This window comes from Pseudophryne corroboree, chromosome 6 (assembly GCF_028390025.1).
Source record: "Pseudophryne corroboree isolate aPseCor3 chromosome 6, aPseCor3.hap2, whole genome shotgun sequence".
Taxonomy (NCBI): Eukaryota; Metazoa; Chordata; class Amphibia; order Anura; family Myobatrachidae; genus Pseudophryne; species Pseudophryne corroboree.
The window spans coordinates 93,480,879-93,496,605 of NC_086449.1; the positions used below are offsets into that span (position 1 = coordinate 93,480,879).

The following is a 15,727-nucleotide window of genomic DNA, read 5'->3' on the forward strand; positions in this document are numbered from 1 at the left end:
GTGAGAAATGGGCTCTCTGAGGACAAAAATCACAAAGAATAGAACAATGCATTATGCTCCCCTTTTCCATCATTGATTCCAGCTGCATGAAAAATAAAATAAAAAAATGTTACAAATGTGTCAAGTGATCTGAAAACACCTTTTCCATTAGTTATGGTCTAAATCCTTTGGCGTTAAAACAAATTTACAGATGTTAAGTCCTGTTATAAAGAGAAAATTCCTTCAATCCGGATAGGTGTTCTGGCTACTTTACAAGAAACAGAGTTTTAACTCTCAAGTTACAATGCACTGTTCTGAGGACAACAGTCATGACAAATAGATTGAAAAATGCTTTATGCTTTTTTCCCACTAAATGGGTACATCTTGGATGAGTTATTTGACATCTTTTCTTTTATTGCTGGTCTGAAATCTTTTATAGGTCAGGTGAATTATTAAAGCTTATCTGCAATTATAAACAGATGACACAACTCTTTCTGAAAGGTAACATTTTGATGCAATCAGTCTAGTTTGTTAGAAACAGGACTGCATCTCTCATATTGCAATGCCATGCTCCCAAAATAGACATCAATAAAAATGCCCTGTGTGAGGCTTGAACTCACGACCTTCAGATTATGAGACTGACGCGCTACCAACTGCGCTAACAAGGAAACTGTAGTCTAAGATTTGGATTAGAAAAGGTGAGGCATTTTGGTTTAACAAATTTCCGATATCACTAAAAATGTTTTCCTTGTATGAAACTTTGAAGTAGATTTATTTCAGCTTCCCATATGGTCTAGCGGTAAGGATTCCTGGTTTTCACCCAGGCGGCCCGGGTTCGACTCCCGGTATGGGAATGGAATCTCATTGTTGTTTCTAAACAGATTCAAAAGCAGAAGAACAAAAACTAATAGTTGTAGCCAGATGTTTCCTTGTGTCTGATGTGGTTCCAATTGCAGACGTGATCCACTGCTACTAATTGTGACAAGGTTTTGAGCAACTGCTGTGCCATTATCATTGGCCTTATCACAGGTAAAATTTCCAGGTATTATGAAACTGTGAGAAATGGGCTCTCTGAGGACAAAAATCACAAAGAATAGAACAATGCATTATGCTCCCCTTTTCCATCATTGATTCCAGCTGCATGAAAAATAAAATAAAAAAATGTTACAAATGTGTCAAGTGATCTGAAAACACCTTTTCCATTAGTTATGGTCTAAAATCCTTTGGCGTTAAAACAAATTTACAGATGTTAAATCCTGTTATAAAGAGAAAATTCCTTCAATCCGGATAGGTGTTCTGGCAACTTTACAAGAAACAGAGTTTTAACTCTCAAGTTACAATGCACTGTTCTGAGGACAACAGTCATGCCAAATAGAATGAAAAATACTTTATGCTTTTTTCCCCATAAATGGGTACATCTTGGATGAGTTATTTGACATCTTTTCTTTTATTGCTGGTCTGAAATCTTTTATAGGTCAGGTGAATTATTAAAGCTTATCTGCAATTATAAACAGATGACACAACTCTTTCTGAAAGGTAACATTTTGATGCTATCAGTCTAGTTTGTTAGAAACAGGACTGCATCTCTCATATTGCAATGCCATGCTCCCAAAATAGACATCAATAAAAATGCCCTGTGTGAGGCTTGAACTCATGACCTTCAGATTATAAGACTGACATGCTACCAACTGCGCTAACAAGGCAACTGTAGGCTTATTTTTTGATTAGAAAAGGTGAGGCATTTTGGATTAACAAATTTCCTATATCAGTAAAAATGTTTTCCTTGTATGAAACTTTGAAGGAGATTTATTTCAGCTTCCCATATTGTCTAGCGGTAAGGATTCCTGGTTTTCACCCAGGCGTCCTGGGTTCGACTCCTGGTATGGGAATGGAATCTTATTGTTGTTTCTAAACAGATTCAAAAGCAGAGGAACAAAAACTAATAGTTGTAGCCAGATGTTTCCTTGTGTCTGATGTGGTTCCAATTGCAGACGTGATCCACTGCTACTAATTGTGACAAGGTTTTGGGCAACTGCTGTGCCATTATCATTGGCCTTATCACAGGTAAAATTTCCAGGTATTATGAAACTGTGAGAAATGGGCTCTCTGAGGACAAAAATCACAAAGAATAGAACAATGCATTATGCTCCCCTTTTCCATCATTGATTCCAGCTGCATGAAAAATAAAGTAAAAAAATGTTACAAATGTGTCAAGTGATCTGAAAACACCTTTTCCATTAGTTATGGTCTAAAATCCTTTGGCGTTAAAACAAATTTACAGATGTTAAGTCCTGTTATAAAGAGAAAATTCCTTCAATCCGGATAGGTGTTCTGGCTACTTTACAAGAAACAGAGTTTTAACTCTCAAGTTACAATGCACTGTTCTGAGGACAACAGTCATGACAAATAGAATGAAAAATGCTTTATGCTTTTTTCCCCCTAAATGGGTACATCTTGGATGAGTTATTTGACATCTTTTCTTTTATTGCTGGTCTGAAATCTTTTATAGGTCAGGTGAATTATTAAAGCTTATCTGCAATTATAAACAGATGACACAACTCTTTCTGAAAGGTAACATTTTGATGCAATCAGTCTAGTTTGTTAGAAACAGGACTGCATCTCTCATATTGCAATGCCATGCTCCCAAAATAGACATCAATAAAAATGCCCTGTGTGAGGCTTGAACTCACAACCTTCAGATTATGAGACTGACGCGCTACCAACTGCGCTAACAAGGAAACTGTAGTCTAAGATTTGGATTAGAAAAGGTGAGGCATTTTGGTTTAACAAATTTCCGATATCAGTAAAAATGTTTTCCTTGTATGAAACTTTGAAGTAGATTTATTTCAGCTTCCCATATGGTCTAGCGGTAAGGATTCCTGGTTTTCACCCAGGCGGCCCGGGATCGACTCCCGGTATGGGAATGGAATCTTATTGTTGTTTCTAAACAGATTCAAAAGCAGAGGAACAAAAACTAATAGTTGTAGCCAGATGTTTCCTTGTGTCTGATGTGGTTCTAATTGCAGACGTGATCCACTGCTACTAATTGTGACAAGGTTTTGAGCAACTGCTGTGCCATTATCATTGGCCTTATCACAGGTAAAATTTCCAGGTATTATGAAACTGTGAGAAATGGGCTCTCTGAGGACAAAAATCACAAAGAATAGAACAATGCATTATGCTCCCCTTTTCCATCATTGATTCCAGCTGCATGAAAAATAAAATAAAAAAATGTTACAAATGTGTCAAGTGATCTGAAAACACCTTTTCCATTAGTTATGGTCTAAAATCCTTTGGCGTTAAAACAAATTTACAGATGTTAAGTCCTGTTATAAAGAGAAAATTCCTTCAATCCGGATAGGTGTTCTGGCTACTTTACAAGAAACAGAGTTTTAACTCTCAAGTTACAATGCACTGTTCTGAGGACAACAGTCATGACAAATAGAATGAAAAATGCTTTATGCTTTTTTTCCCCTAAATGGGTACATCTTGGATGAGTTATTTGACATCTTTTCTTTTATTGCTGGTCTGAAATCTTTTATAGGTCAGGTGAATTATTAAAGCTTATCTGCAATTATAAACAGATGACACAACTCTTTCTGAAAGGTAACATTTTGATGCTATCAGTCTAGTTTGTTAGAAACAGGACTGCATCTCTCATATTGTAATACCATGCTCCCAAAACAGACATCAATAAAAATGCCCTGTGTGAGGCTTGAACTCACGACCTTCAGATTATGAGACTGACGCGCTACCAACTGCGCTAACAAGGCAACTGTAGCCTTAGATTTGGATTAGAAAAGGTGAGGCATTTTGGTTTAACAAATTTCCGATATCAGTAAAAATGTTTTCCTTGTATGAAACTTTGAAGGAGATTTATTTCAGCTTCCCATATGGTCTAGCGGTAAGGATTCCTGGTTTTCACCCAGGCGGCCCGGGTTCGACTCCCGGTATGGGAATGGAATCTCATTGTTGTTTCTAAACAGATTCAAAAGAAGAAGAACAAAAACTAATAGTTGTAGCCAGATGTTTCCTTGTGTCTGATGTGGTTCCAATTGCAGACGTGATCCACTGCTACTAATTGTGACAAGGTTTTGAGCAACTGCTGTGCCATTATCATTGGCCTTATCACAGGTAAAATTTCCAGGTATTATGAAACTGTGAGAAATGGGCTCTCTGAGGACAAAAATCACAAAGAATAGAACAATGCATTATGCTCCCCTTTTCCATCATTGATTCCAGCTGCATGAAAAATAAAATAAAAAAATGTTACAAATGTGTCAAGTGATCTGAAAACACCTTTTCCATTAGTTATGGTCTAAAATCCTTTGGCGTTAAAACAAATTTACAGATGTTAAATCCTGTTATAAAGAGAAAATTCCTTCAATCCGGATAGGTGTTCTGGCAACTTTACAAGAAACAGAGTTTTAACTCTCAAGTTACAATGCACTGTTCTGAGGACAACAGTCATGCCAAATAGAATGAAAAATACTTTATGCTTTTTTCCCCATAAATCGGTACATCTTGGATGAGTTATTTGACATCTTTTCTTTTATTGCTGGTCTGAAATCTTTTATAGGTCAGGTGAATTATTAAAGCTTATCTGCAATTATAAACAGATGACACAACTCTTTCTGAAAGGTAACATTTTGATGCTATCAGTCTAGTTTGTTAGAAACAGGACTGCATCTCTCATATTGCAATGCCATGCTCCCAAAATAGACATCAATAAAAATGCCCTGTGTGAGGCTTGAACTCATGACCTTCAGATTATAAGACTGACACGCTACCAACTGCGCTAACAAGGCAACTGTAGGCTTAATTTTTGATTAGAAAATGTGAGGCATTTTGGATTAACAAATTTCCTATATCAGTAAAAATGTTTTCCTTGTATGAAACTTTGAAGGAGATTTATTTCAGCTTCCCATATTGTCTAGCGGTAAGGATGCCTGGTTTTCACCCAGGCGTCCTGGGTTCGTCTCCTGGTATGGGAATGGAATCTTATTGTTGTTTCTAAACAGATTCAAAAGCAGAGGAACAAAAACTAATAGTTGTAGCCAGATGTTTCCTTGTGTCTGATGTGGTTCCAATTGCAGACGTGATCCACTGCTACTAATTGTGACAAGGTTTTGGGCAACTTCTGTGCCATTATCATTGGCCTTATCACAGGTAAAATTTCCAGGTATTATGAAACTGTGAGAAATGGGCTCTCTGAGGACAAAAATCACAAAGAATAGAACAATGCATTATGCTCCCATTTTCCATCATTGATTCCAGCTGCATGAAAAATAAAATAAAAAAATGTTACAAATGTGTCAAGTGATCTGAAAACACCTTTTCCATTAGTTATGGTCTAAAATCCTTTGGCGTTAAAACAAATTTACAGATGTTAAGTCCTGTTATAAAGAGAAAATTCCTTCAATCCGGATAGGTGTTCTGGCTACTTTACAAGAAACAGAGTTTTAACTCTCAAGTTACAATGCACTGTTCTGAGGACAACAGTCATGACAAATAGAATGAAAAATGCTTTATGCTTTTTTCCCCCTAAATGGGTACATCTTGGATGAGTTATTTGACATCTTTTCTTTTATTGCTGGTCTGAAATCTTTTATAGGTCAGGTGAATTATTAAAGCTTATCTGCAATTATAAACAGATGACACAACTCTTTCTGAAAGGTAACATTTTGATGCAATCAGTCTAGTTTGTTAGAAACAGGACTGCATCTCTCATATTGCAATGCCATGCTCCCAAAATAGACATCAATAAAAATGCCCTGTGTGAGGCTTGAACTCACGACCTTCAGATTATGAGACTGACACGCTACCAACTGCGCTAACAAGGCAACTGTATGCTTATTTTTTATTAGAAAAGGTGAGGCATTTTGGATTAACAAATTTCCTATATCAGTAAAAATGTTTTCCTTGTATGAAACTTTGAAGGAGATTTATTTCAGCTTCCCATATGGTCTAGCGGTAAGAATTCCTGATTTTCACCCAGGCGGCCCGGGTTCGACTCCCGTTATAGGAATGGAATCTTATTGTTGTTTCTAAACAGATTCAAAAGCAGAGGAACAAAAACTAATAGTTGTAGCCAGATGTTTCCTTGTGTCTGATGCGGTTCCAATTGCAGACGTGATCCACTGCTACTAATTGTGACAAGGTTTTGAGCAACTGCTGTGCCATTATCATTGGCCTTATCACAGGTAAAATTTCCAGGTATTATGAAACTGTGAGAAATGGGCTCTCTGAGGACAAAAATCACAAAGAATAGAACAATGCATTATGCTCCCCTTTTCCATCATTGATTCCAGCTGCATGAAAAATAAAATAAAAAAATGTTACAAATGTGTCAAGTTATCTGAAAACACCTTTTCCATTAGTTATGGTCTAAAATCCTTTGGCGTTAAAACAAATTTACAGATGTTAAGTCCTGTTATAAAGAGAAAATTCCTTCAATCTGGACAGGTGTTCTGGCAACTTTACAAGAAACAGAGTTTTAACTCTCAAGTTACAATGCACTGTTCTGAGGACAACAGTCATGACATATAGAATGAAAAATGCTTTATGCTTTTTTTCCCCTAAATGGGGTAGATCTTGGAGGAGTTATTTGACATCTTTTCTTTTATTGCTCGTCTGAAATCTTTTATAGGTCAGGTGAATTATTAAAGCTTATCTGCAATTATAAACAGATGACACAACTCTTTCTGAAAGGTAACATTTTGATGCTATCAGTCTAGTTCATGGGTCTTCATCCTGTGGCCCTCCAGCTGCTGTGAAACTACACATCCCAGCATGCCCTGCCACAGTTTTGCTTTTAAGGTATGCTAAAACTGAGGCAGGGCATGCTGGGATATGTAGTTCCACAGCAACTGGAGGGTCGCAGGTTGAAGACCCATGGTCTAGTTTGTTAGAAACAGGACTGCATCTCTCATATTGCAATGCCATGCTCCCAAAATAGACATCAATAAAAATGCCCTGTGTGAGGCTTGAACTCATGACCTTCAGATTATGAGACTGACACGCTACCAACTGCGCTAACAAGGCAACTGTAGGCTTATGTTTTGATTAGAAAAGGTGAGGCATTTTGGATTAACAAATTTCCGATATCAGTAAAAATGTTTTCCTTGTATGAAACTTTGAAGGAGATTTATTTCAGCTTCCCATATTGTCTAGCGGTAAGGATTCCTGGTTTTCACCCAGGCGGCCTGGGTTCGACTCCCGGTATGGGAATGGAATCTTATTGTTGTTTCTAAACAGATTCAAAAGCAGAGGATCAAAAACTAATAGTTGTAGCCAGATGTTTCCTTGTGTCTGATGTGGTTCCAATTGCAGACGTGATCCACTGCTACTAATTGTGACAAAGTTTTGAGCAACTGCTGTGCCATTATCATTGGCCTTATCACAGGTAAAATTTCCAGGTATTATGAAACTGTGAGAAATGGGCTCTCTGAGGACAAAAATCACAAAGAATAGAACAATGCATTATGCTCCCCTTTTCCATCATTGATTCCAGCTGCATGAAAAATAAAATAAAAAAATGTTACAAATGTGTCAAGTGATCTGAAAACACCTTTTCCATTAGTTATGGTCTAAAATACTTTGGCGTTAAAACAAATTTACAGATGTTAAGTCCTGTTATAAAGAGAAAATTCCTTCAATCCGGATAGGTGTTTTGGCAACTTTACAAGAAACAGAGTTTTAACTCTCAAGTTACAATGCACTGTTCTGAGGACAACAGTCATGACAAATAGAATGAAAAATGCTTTATGCTTTTTTCCCCCTAAATGGGGTACATCTTGGATGAGTTATTTGACATCTTTTCTTTTATTGCTGGTCTGAAATCTTTTATAGGTCAGGTGAATTATTAAAGCTTATCTGCAATTATAAACAGATGACACAACTCTTTCTGAAAGGTAACATTTTGATGCTATCAGTCTAGTTTGTTAGAAACAGGACTGCATCTCTCATATTGCAATGCCATGCTCCCAAAATAGACATCAATAAAAATGCCCTATGTGAGGCTTGAACTCACGATCTTCAGATTATGAGACTGACGCGCTACCAACTGCGCTAACAAGGCAACTGCAGGCTTATTTTTGGATTAGAAAAGGTGAGGCATTTTGGATTAACAAATTTCCTATATCAGTAAAAATGTTTTCCTTGTATGAAACTTTGAAGGAGTTTTATTTCAGCTTCCCATATGGTCTAGCGGTAAGGATTCCTGGTTTTCACCCAGGCGGCCCGGGTTCGACTCCCGGTATGGGAATGGAATCTTATTGTTGTTTCTAAACAGATTCAAAAGCAGAGGAACAAAAACTAATAGTTGTAGCCAGATGTTTCCGTGTGTCTGATGTGGTTCCAATTGCAGACGTGATCCACTGCTACTAATTGTGACAAAGTTTTGAGCAACTGCTGTGCCATTATCATTGGCCTTATCACAGGTAAAATTTCCAGGTATTATGAAACTGTGAGAAATGGGCTCTCTGAGGACAAAAATCACAAAGAATAGAACAATGCATTATGCTCCCCTTTTCCATCATTGATTCCAGCTGCATGAAAAATAAAATAAAAAAATGTTACAAATGTGTCAAGTGATCTGAAAACACCTTTTCCATTAGTTATGGTCTAAAATCCTTTGGCGTTAAAACAAATTTACAGATGTTAAGTCCTGTTATAAAGAGAAAATTCCTTCAATCCGGATAGGTGTTCTGGCTACTTAACAAGAAACAGAGTTTTAACTCTCAAGTTACAATGCACTGTTCTGAGGACAACAGTCATGACAAATAGAATGAAAAATGCTTTATGCTTTTTTTCCTCTAAATGGGTACATCTTGGATGAGTTATTTGACATCTTTTCTTTTATTGCTGGTCTGAAATCTTTTATAGGTCAGGTGAATTATTAAAGCTTATCTGCAATTATAAACAGATGACACAACTCTTTCTGAAAGGTAACATTTTGATGCAATCAGTCTAGTTTGTTAGAAACAGGACTGCATCTCTCATATAGCAATGCCATGCTCCCAAAATAGACATCAATAAAAATACCCTGTGTGAGGCTTGAACTCACGACCTTCAGATTATGAGACTGACGCGCTACCAACTGCGCTAACAAGGCAACTGTAGCCTTAGATTTGGATTAGAAAAGGTGAGGCATTTTGGTTTAACAAATTTCCGATATCAGTAAAAATGTTTTCCTTGTATGAAACTTTGAAGTAGATTTATTTCAGCTTCCCATATGGTCTAGCGGTAAGGATTCCTGGTTTTCACCCAGGCGGCCCAGGTTCGACTCCCGGTATGGGAATGGAATCTTATTGTTGTTTCTAAACAGATTCAAAAGCAGAGGAACAAAAACTAATAGTTGTAGCCAGATGTTTCCTTGTGTCTGATGTGGTTCCAATTGCAGACGTGATCCACTGCTACTAATTGTGACAAGGTTTTGAGCAACTGCTGTGCCATTATCATTGGCCTTATCACAGGTAAAATTTCCAGGTATTATGAAACTGTGAGAAATGGGCTCTCTGAGGACAAAAATCACAAAGAATAGAACAATGCATTATGCTCCCCTTTTCCATCATTGATTCCAGCTGCATGAAAAATAAAATAAAAAAATGTTGCAAATGTGTCAAATGATCTGAAAACACCTTTTCCATTAGTTATGGTCTAAAATCCTTTGGCGTTAAAACAAATTTACAGATGTTAAGTCCTGTTATAAAGAGAAAATTCCTTCAATCCGGATAGGTGTTCTGGCAACTTTACAAGAAACAGAGTTTTAACTCTCAAGTTACAATGCACTGTTCTGAGGACAACAGTCATGACAAATAGAATGAAAAATGCTTTATGCTTTTTTTCCCCTAAATGGGGTAGATCTTGGATGAGTTATTTGACATCTTTTCTTTTATTGCTGGTCTGAAAACTTTTATAGGTCAGGTGAATTATTAAAGCTTATCTGCAATTATAAACAGATGACACAACTCTTTCTGAAAGGTAACATTTTGATGCAATCAGTCTAGTTTGTTAGAAACAGGACTGCATCTCTCATATTGCAATGCCATGCTCCCAAAATAGACATCAATAAAAATGCCCTGTGTGAGGCTTGAACTCACGACCTTCAGATTATGAGACTGACGCGCTACCAACTGCGCTAACAAGGAGACTGTAGGCTTATTTTTGGATTAGAAAAGGTGAGGCACTTTGGTTTAACAAATTTCCGATATCAGTAAAAATGTTTTCCTTGTATGAAACTTTGAAGGAGATTTATTTCAGCTTCCCATATGGTCTAGCGGTAAGGATTCTTGGTTTTCACCCAGGCGGCCCGGGTTAGACTCCTGGTATGGGAATGGAATCTTATTGTTGTTTCTAAACAGATTCAAAAGCAGAGGAACTAAAACTAATAGTTGTAGCCAGATGTTTCCTTGTGTCTGATGTGGTTCCAATTGCAGACGTGATCCACTGCTACTAATTGTGACAAGGTTTTGAGCAACTGCTGTGCCATTATCATTGGCCTTATCACAGGTAAAATTTCCAGGTATTATGAAACTGTGAGAAATGGGCTCTCTGAGGACAAAAATCACAAAGAATAGAACAATGCATTATGCTCCCCTTTTCCATCATTGATTCCAGCTGCATGAAAAATAAAATAAAAAAATGTTACAAATGTGTCAAGTGATCTGAAAACACCTTTTCCATTAGTTATGGTCTAAAATCCTTTGGCGTTAAAACAAATTTACAGATGTTAAGTCCTGTTATAAAGAGAAAATTCCTTCAATCCGGATAGGTGTTCTGGCAACTTTACAAGAAACAGAGTTTTAACTCTCAATTTACAATGCACTGTTCTGAGGACAACAGTCATGACAAATAGAATGAAAAATGCTTTATGCTTTTTTTCCCCTAAATGGGTACATCTTGGATGAGTTATTTGACATCTTTTCTTTTATTGCTGGTCTGAAATCTTTTATAGGTCAGGTGAATTATTAAAGCTTATCTGCAATTATAAACAGATGACACAACTCTTTCTGAAAGGTAACATTTTGATGCAATCAGTCTAGTTGTTAGAAACAGGACTGCATCTCTCATATTGCAATGCCATGCTCCCAAAATAGACATCAATAAAAATGCCCTGTGTGAGGCTTGAACTCACGACCTTCAGATTATGAGACTGACAAGCTACCAACTGCGCTAACAAGGCAACTGTAGGCTTATTTTTTTATTAGAAAAGGTGAGGCATTTTGGATTAACAAATTTCCTATATCAGTAAAAATGTTTTCCTTGTATGAAACTTTGAAGGAGATTTATTTCAGCTTCCCATATTGTCTAGCGGTAAGGATTCCTGGTTTTCACCCAGGCGGCCTGGGTTCGACTCCCGGTATGGGAATGGAATCTTATTGTTGTTTCTAAACAGATTCAAAAGCAGAGGAACAAAAACTAATAGTTGTAGCCAGATGTTTCCTTGTGTCTGATGTGGTTCCAATTGCAGACGTGATCCACTGCTACTAATTGTGACAAGGTTTTGAGCAACTGCTGTGCCATTATCATTGGCCTTATCACAGGTAAAATTTCCAGGTATTATGAAACTGTGAGAAATGGGCTCTCTGAGGACAAAAATCACAAAGAATAGAACAATGCATTATGCTCCCCTTTTCCATCATTGATTCCAGCTGCATGAAAAATAAAATAAAAAAATGTTACAAATGTGTCAAGTGATCTGAAAACACCTTTTCCATTAGTTATGGTCTAAAATCCTTTGGCGTTAAAACAAATTTACAGATGTTAAGCGCTGTTATAAAGAGAAAATTCCTTCAATCCGGATAGGTGTTCTGGCAACTTTACAAGAAACAGAGTTTTAACTCTCAAGTTACAATGCACTGTTCTGAGGACAACAGTCATGACAAATAGAATGAAAAATGCTTTATGCTTTTTTTCCCCTAAATGGGTACATCTTGGATGAGTTATTTGACATCTTTTCTTTTATTGCTGGTCTGAAATCTTTTATAGGTCAGGTGAATTATTAAAGCTTATCTGCAATTATAAACAGATGACACAACTCTTTCTGAAAGGTAACATTTTGATGCAATCAGTCTAGTTTGTTAGAAACAGGACTGCATCTCTCATATTGCAATGCCATGCTCCCAAAATAGACATCAATAAAAATGCCCTGTGTGAGGCTTGAACTCACGACCTTCAGATTATGAGACTGACGCGCTACCAACTGCGCTAACAAGGCAACTGTAGGCTTATTTTTGGATTAGAAAAGGTGAGGCATTTTGGATTAACAAATTTCCTATATCAGTAAAAATGTTTTCCTTGTATGAAACTTTGAAGGAGATTTATTTCAGCTTCCCATATGGTCTAGCGGTAAGGATTCATGTTTTTCACCCTGGCGGCCCGGGTTCGACTCCCGGTATGGGAATGGAATCTTATTGTTGTTTCTAAACAGATTCAAAAGCAGAGGAACAAAAACTAATAGTTGTAGCCAGATGTTTCCTTGTGTCTGATGTGGTTCCAATTGCAGATGTGATCCACTGCTACTAATTGTGACAAGGTTTTGGGCAACTGCTGTGCCATTATCATTGGCCTTATCACAGGTAAAATTTCCAGGTATTATGAAACTGTGAGAAATGGGCTCTCTGAGGACAAAAATCACAAAGAATAGAACAATGCATTATGCTCCCCTTTTCCATCATTGATTCCAGCTGCATGAAAAATAAAATAAAAAAATGTTACAAATGTGTCAAGTGATCTGAAAACACCTTTTCCATTAGTTATGGTCTAAAATCCTTTGGCGTTAAAACAAATTTACAGATGTTAAGTCCTGTTATAAAGAGAAAATTCCTTCAATCCGGACAGGTGTTCTGGCAACTTTACAAGAAACAGAGTTTTAACTCTCAAGTTACAATGCACTGTTCTGAGGACAACAGTCATGACAAATAGAATGAAAAATGCTTTATGCTTTTTTTCCCCTAAATGGGTACATCTTGGATGAGTTATTTGACATCTTTTCTTTTATTGCTGGTCTGAAATCTTTTATAGGTCAGGTGAATTATTAAAGCTTATCTGCAATTATAAACAGATGACACAACTCTTTCTGAAAGGTAACATTTTGATGCAATCAGTCTAGTTTGTTAGAAACAGGACTGCATCTCTCATATTGCAATGCCATGCTCCCAAAATAGACATCAATAAAAATGCCCTGTGTGAGGCTTGAACTCACGACCTTCAGATTATGAGACTGACGCGCTACCAACTGCGCTAACAAGGCAACTGTAGGCTTATTTTTGGATTAGAAAAGGTGAGGCATTTTGGATTAACAAATTTCCTATATCAGTAAAAATGTTTTCCTTGTATGAAACTTTGAAGGAGATTTATTTCAGCTTCCCATATGGTCTAGCGGTAAGGATTCCTGGTTTTCACCCAGGCGTCCCGGGTTCGACTCCCGGTATGGGAATAGAATCTTATTGTTGTTTCTAAATAGATTCAAAAGCAGAGGAACAAAAACTAATAGTTGTAGCCAGATGTTTCCTTGTGTCTGATGTGGTTCCAATTGCAGATGTGATCCACTGCTACTAATTGTGACAAGGTTTTGGGCAACTGCTGTGCCATTATCATTGGCCTTATCACAAGTAAAATTTCCAGGCATTATGAAACTGTGAGAAATGGGCTCTCTGAGGACAAAAATCACAAAGAATAGAACAATGCATTATGCTCCCCTTTTCCATCATTGATTCCAGCTGCATGAAAAATAAAATAAAAAAAATGTTACAAATGTGTCAAGTGATCTGAAAACACCTTTTCCATTAGTTATGGTCTAAAATCCTTTGACGTTAAAACAAATTTACAGATGTTAAGTCCTGTTATAAAGAGAAAATTCCTTCAATCCGGACAGGTGTTCTGGCAACTTTACAAGAAACAGAGTTTTAACTCTCAAGTTACAGTGCACTGTTCTGAGGACAACAGTCATGACAAATAGAATGAAAAATGCTTTATGCTTTTTTTTCCCCTAAATGGGTACATCTTGGATGAGTTATTTGACATCTTTTCTTTTATTGCTGGTCTGAAAACTTTTATAAGTCAGGTGAATTATTAAAGCTTATCTGCAATTATAAACAGATGACACAACTCTTTCTGAAAGGTAACATTTTGATGCAATCAGTCTAGTTTGTTAGAAACAGGACTGCATCTCTCATATTGCAATGCCATGCTCCCAAAATAGACATCAATAAAAATGCCCTGTGTGAAGCTTGAACTCACGACCTTCAGATTATGAGACTGACGCGCTACCAACTGCGCTAACAAGGCAACTGTAGGCTTATTTTTAGATTAGAAATGGTGAGGCATTTTGGTTTAACAAATTTCCGATATCAGTAAAAATGTTTTCCTTGTATGAAACTTTGAAGTAGATTTATTTCAGCTTCCCATATGGTCTAGCGGTAAGGATTCCTGTTTTTCACCCTGGCGGCCCGGGTTCGACTCCCGGTATGGGAATGGAATCTTATTGTTGTTTCTAAACAGATTCAAAAGCAGAGGAACAAAAACTAATAGTTGTAGCCAGATGTTTCCTTGTGTCTGATGTGGTTCCAATTGCAGATGTGATCCACTGCTACTAATTGTGACAAGGTTTTGGGCAACTGCTGTGCCATTATCATTGGCCTTATCACAGGTAAAATTTCCAGGTATTATGAAACTGTGAGAAATGGGCTCTCTGAGGACAAAAATCACAAAGAATAGAACAATGCATTATGCTCCCCTTTTCCATCATTGATTCCAGCTGCATGAAAAATAAAATAAAAAAATGTTACAAATGTGTCAAGTGATCTGAAAACACCTTTTCCATTAGTTATGGTCTAAAATCCTTTGACGTTAAAACAAATTTACAGATGTTAAGTCCTGTTATAAAGAGAAAATTCCTTCAATCCGGACAGGTGTTCTGGCAACTTTACAAGAAACAGAGTTTTAACTCTCAAGTTACAATGCACTGTTCTGAGGACAACAGTCATGACAAATAGAATGAAAAATGCTTTATGCTTTTTTTCCCCTAAATGGGTACATCTTGGATGAGTTATTTGACATCTTTTCTTTTATTGCTGGTCTGAAAACTTTAATAAGTCAGGTGAATTATTAAAGCTTATCTGCAATTATAAACAGATGACACAACTCTTTCTGAAAGGTAACATTTTGATGCAATCAGTCTAGTTTGTTAGAAACAGGACTGCATCTCTCATATTGCAATGCCATGCTCCCAAAATAGACATCAATAAAAATGCCCTGTGTGAGGCTTGAACTCACGACCTTCAGATTATAAGACTGACGCGCTACCAACTGCGCTAACAAGGCAACTGTAGGCTTATTTTTAGATTAGAAAAGGTGAGGCATTTTGGTTTAACAAATTTCCGATATCAGTAAAAATGTTTTCCTTGTATGAAACTTTGAAGTAGATTTATTTCAGCTTCCCATATGGTCTAGCGGTAAGGATTCCTGTTTTTCACCCTGGCGGCCCGGGTTCGACTCCCGGTATGGGAATGGAATCTTATTGTTGTTTCTAAACAGATTCAAAAGCAGAGGAACAAAAACTAATAGTTGTAGCCAGATGTTTCCTTGTGTCTGATGTGGTTCCAATTGCAGATGTGATCCACTGCTACTAATTGTGACAAGGTTTTGGGCAACTGCTGTGCCATTATCATTGGCCTTATCACAGGTAAAATTTCCAGGTATTATGAAACTGTGAGAAATGGGCTCTCTGAGGACAAAAATCACA

General features: G+C 37.0%; 26 non-coding genes across 26 annotated transcripts; 11 read left to right on the top strand and 15 right to left on the bottom strand.

The window, feature by feature from the left end:
• Nucleotides 1-574: 574 nt before the first annotated feature.
• Nucleotides 575-647, bottom strand: TRNAM-CAU (transfer RNA methionine (anticodon CAU)). Its single transcript has one exon. It is a non-coding gene; the product is annotated as a tRNA-Met (tRNA).
• Nucleotides 648-761: 114 nt separating this feature from the next.
• Nucleotides 762-833, top strand: TRNAE-UUC (transfer RNA glutamic acid (anticodon UUC)). The gene has a single exon. It is a non-coding gene; the product is annotated as a tRNA-Glu (tRNA).
• Nucleotides 834-1,609: 776 nt separating this feature from the next.
• On the bottom strand, nucleotides 1,610-1,682 carry TRNAI-UAU (transfer RNA isoleucine (anticodon UAU)). The gene has a single exon. It is a non-coding gene; the product is annotated as a tRNA-Ile (tRNA).
• Nucleotides 1,683-2,644: 962 nt separating this feature from the next.
• TRNAM-CAU (transfer RNA methionine (anticodon CAU)) lies at nucleotides 2,645-2,717 on the bottom strand. The gene has a single exon. It is a non-coding gene; the product is annotated as a tRNA-Met (tRNA).
• A 114-nt stretch (nucleotides 2,718-2,831) lies between these two features.
• TRNAE-UUC (transfer RNA glutamic acid (anticodon UUC)) lies at nucleotides 2,832-2,903 on the top strand. The gene has a single exon. It is a non-coding gene; the product is annotated as a tRNA-Glu (tRNA).
• A 776-nt stretch (nucleotides 2,904-3,679) lies between these two features.
• Nucleotides 3,680-3,752, bottom strand: TRNAM-CAU (transfer RNA methionine (anticodon CAU)). The gene has a single exon. It is a non-coding gene; the product is annotated as a tRNA-Met (tRNA).
• A 114-nt stretch (nucleotides 3,753-3,866) lies between these two features.
• TRNAE-UUC (transfer RNA glutamic acid (anticodon UUC)) lies at nucleotides 3,867-3,938 on the top strand. The gene has a single exon. It is a non-coding gene; the product is annotated as a tRNA-Glu (tRNA).
• Nucleotides 3,939-4,714: 776 nt separating this feature from the next.
• TRNAI-UAU (transfer RNA isoleucine (anticodon UAU)) lies at nucleotides 4,715-4,787 on the bottom strand. The gene has a single exon. It is a non-coding gene; the product is annotated as a tRNA-Ile (tRNA).
• Nucleotides 4,788-5,749: 962 nt separating this feature from the next.
• TRNAM-CAU (transfer RNA methionine (anticodon CAU)) lies at nucleotides 5,750-5,822 on the bottom strand. The gene has a single exon. It is a non-coding gene; the product is annotated as a tRNA-Met (tRNA).
• A 1,128-nt stretch (nucleotides 5,823-6,950) lies between these two features.
• TRNAM-CAU (transfer RNA methionine (anticodon CAU)) lies at nucleotides 6,951-7,023 on the bottom strand. The gene has a single exon. It is a non-coding gene; the product is annotated as a tRNA-Met (tRNA).
• A 114-nt stretch (nucleotides 7,024-7,137) lies between these two features.
• On the top strand, nucleotides 7,138-7,209 carry TRNAE-UUC (transfer RNA glutamic acid (anticodon UUC)). The gene has a single exon. It is a non-coding gene; the product is annotated as a tRNA-Glu (tRNA).
• Nucleotides 7,210-7,986: 777 nt separating this feature from the next.
• On the bottom strand, nucleotides 7,987-8,059 carry TRNAM-CAU (transfer RNA methionine (anticodon CAU)). Its single transcript has one exon. It is a non-coding gene; the product is annotated as a tRNA-Met (tRNA).
• Nucleotides 8,060-8,173: 114 nt separating this feature from the next.
• Nucleotides 8,174-8,245, top strand: TRNAE-UUC (transfer RNA glutamic acid (anticodon UUC)). Its single transcript has one exon. It is a non-coding gene; the product is annotated as a tRNA-Glu (tRNA).
• A 776-nt stretch (nucleotides 8,246-9,021) lies between these two features.
• On the bottom strand, nucleotides 9,022-9,094 carry TRNAM-CAU (transfer RNA methionine (anticodon CAU)). The gene has a single exon. It is a non-coding gene; the product is annotated as a tRNA-Met (tRNA).
• Nucleotides 9,095-9,208: 114 nt separating this feature from the next.
• TRNAE-UUC (transfer RNA glutamic acid (anticodon UUC)) lies at nucleotides 9,209-9,280 on the top strand. Its single transcript has one exon. It is a non-coding gene; the product is annotated as a tRNA-Glu (tRNA).
• Nucleotides 9,281-10,057: 777 nt separating this feature from the next.
• On the bottom strand, nucleotides 10,058-10,130 carry TRNAM-CAU (transfer RNA methionine (anticodon CAU)). The gene has a single exon. It is a non-coding gene; the product is annotated as a tRNA-Met (tRNA).
• Nucleotides 10,131-10,244: 114 nt separating this feature from the next.
• Nucleotides 10,245-10,316, top strand: TRNAE-UUC (transfer RNA glutamic acid (anticodon UUC)). Its single transcript has one exon. It is a non-coding gene; the product is annotated as a tRNA-Glu (tRNA).
• Nucleotides 10,317-11,091: 775 nt separating this feature from the next.
• TRNAM-CAU (transfer RNA methionine (anticodon CAU)) lies at nucleotides 11,092-11,164 on the bottom strand. The gene has a single exon. It is a non-coding gene; the product is annotated as a tRNA-Met (tRNA).
• Nucleotides 11,165-11,278: 114 nt separating this feature from the next.
• Nucleotides 11,279-11,350, top strand: TRNAE-UUC (transfer RNA glutamic acid (anticodon UUC)). Its single transcript has one exon. It is a non-coding gene; the product is annotated as a tRNA-Glu (tRNA).
• A 776-nt stretch (nucleotides 11,351-12,126) lies between these two features.
• Nucleotides 12,127-12,199, bottom strand: TRNAM-CAU (transfer RNA methionine (anticodon CAU)). The gene has a single exon. It is a non-coding gene; the product is annotated as a tRNA-Met (tRNA).
• A 962-nt stretch (nucleotides 12,200-13,161) lies between these two features.
• On the bottom strand, nucleotides 13,162-13,234 carry TRNAM-CAU (transfer RNA methionine (anticodon CAU)). Its single transcript has one exon. It is a non-coding gene; the product is annotated as a tRNA-Met (tRNA).
• Nucleotides 13,235-13,348: 114 nt separating this feature from the next.
• On the top strand, nucleotides 13,349-13,420 carry TRNAE-UUC (transfer RNA glutamic acid (anticodon UUC)). The gene has a single exon. It is a non-coding gene; the product is annotated as a tRNA-Glu (tRNA).
• A 778-nt stretch (nucleotides 13,421-14,198) lies between these two features.
• TRNAM-CAU (transfer RNA methionine (anticodon CAU)) lies at nucleotides 14,199-14,271 on the bottom strand. Its single transcript has one exon. It is a non-coding gene; the product is annotated as a tRNA-Met (tRNA).
• Nucleotides 14,272-14,385: 114 nt separating this feature from the next.
• Nucleotides 14,386-14,457, top strand: TRNAE-UUC (transfer RNA glutamic acid (anticodon UUC)). The gene has a single exon. It is a non-coding gene; the product is annotated as a tRNA-Glu (tRNA).
• A 776-nt stretch (nucleotides 14,458-15,233) lies between these two features.
• TRNAI-UAU (transfer RNA isoleucine (anticodon UAU)) lies at nucleotides 15,234-15,306 on the bottom strand. Its single transcript has one exon. It is a non-coding gene; the product is annotated as a tRNA-Ile (tRNA).
• Nucleotides 15,307-15,420: 114 nt separating this feature from the next.
• Nucleotides 15,421-15,492, top strand: TRNAE-UUC (transfer RNA glutamic acid (anticodon UUC)). The gene has a single exon. It is a non-coding gene; the product is annotated as a tRNA-Glu (tRNA).
• The last annotated feature ends 235 nt before the right edge of the window (nucleotides 15,493-15,727 follow it).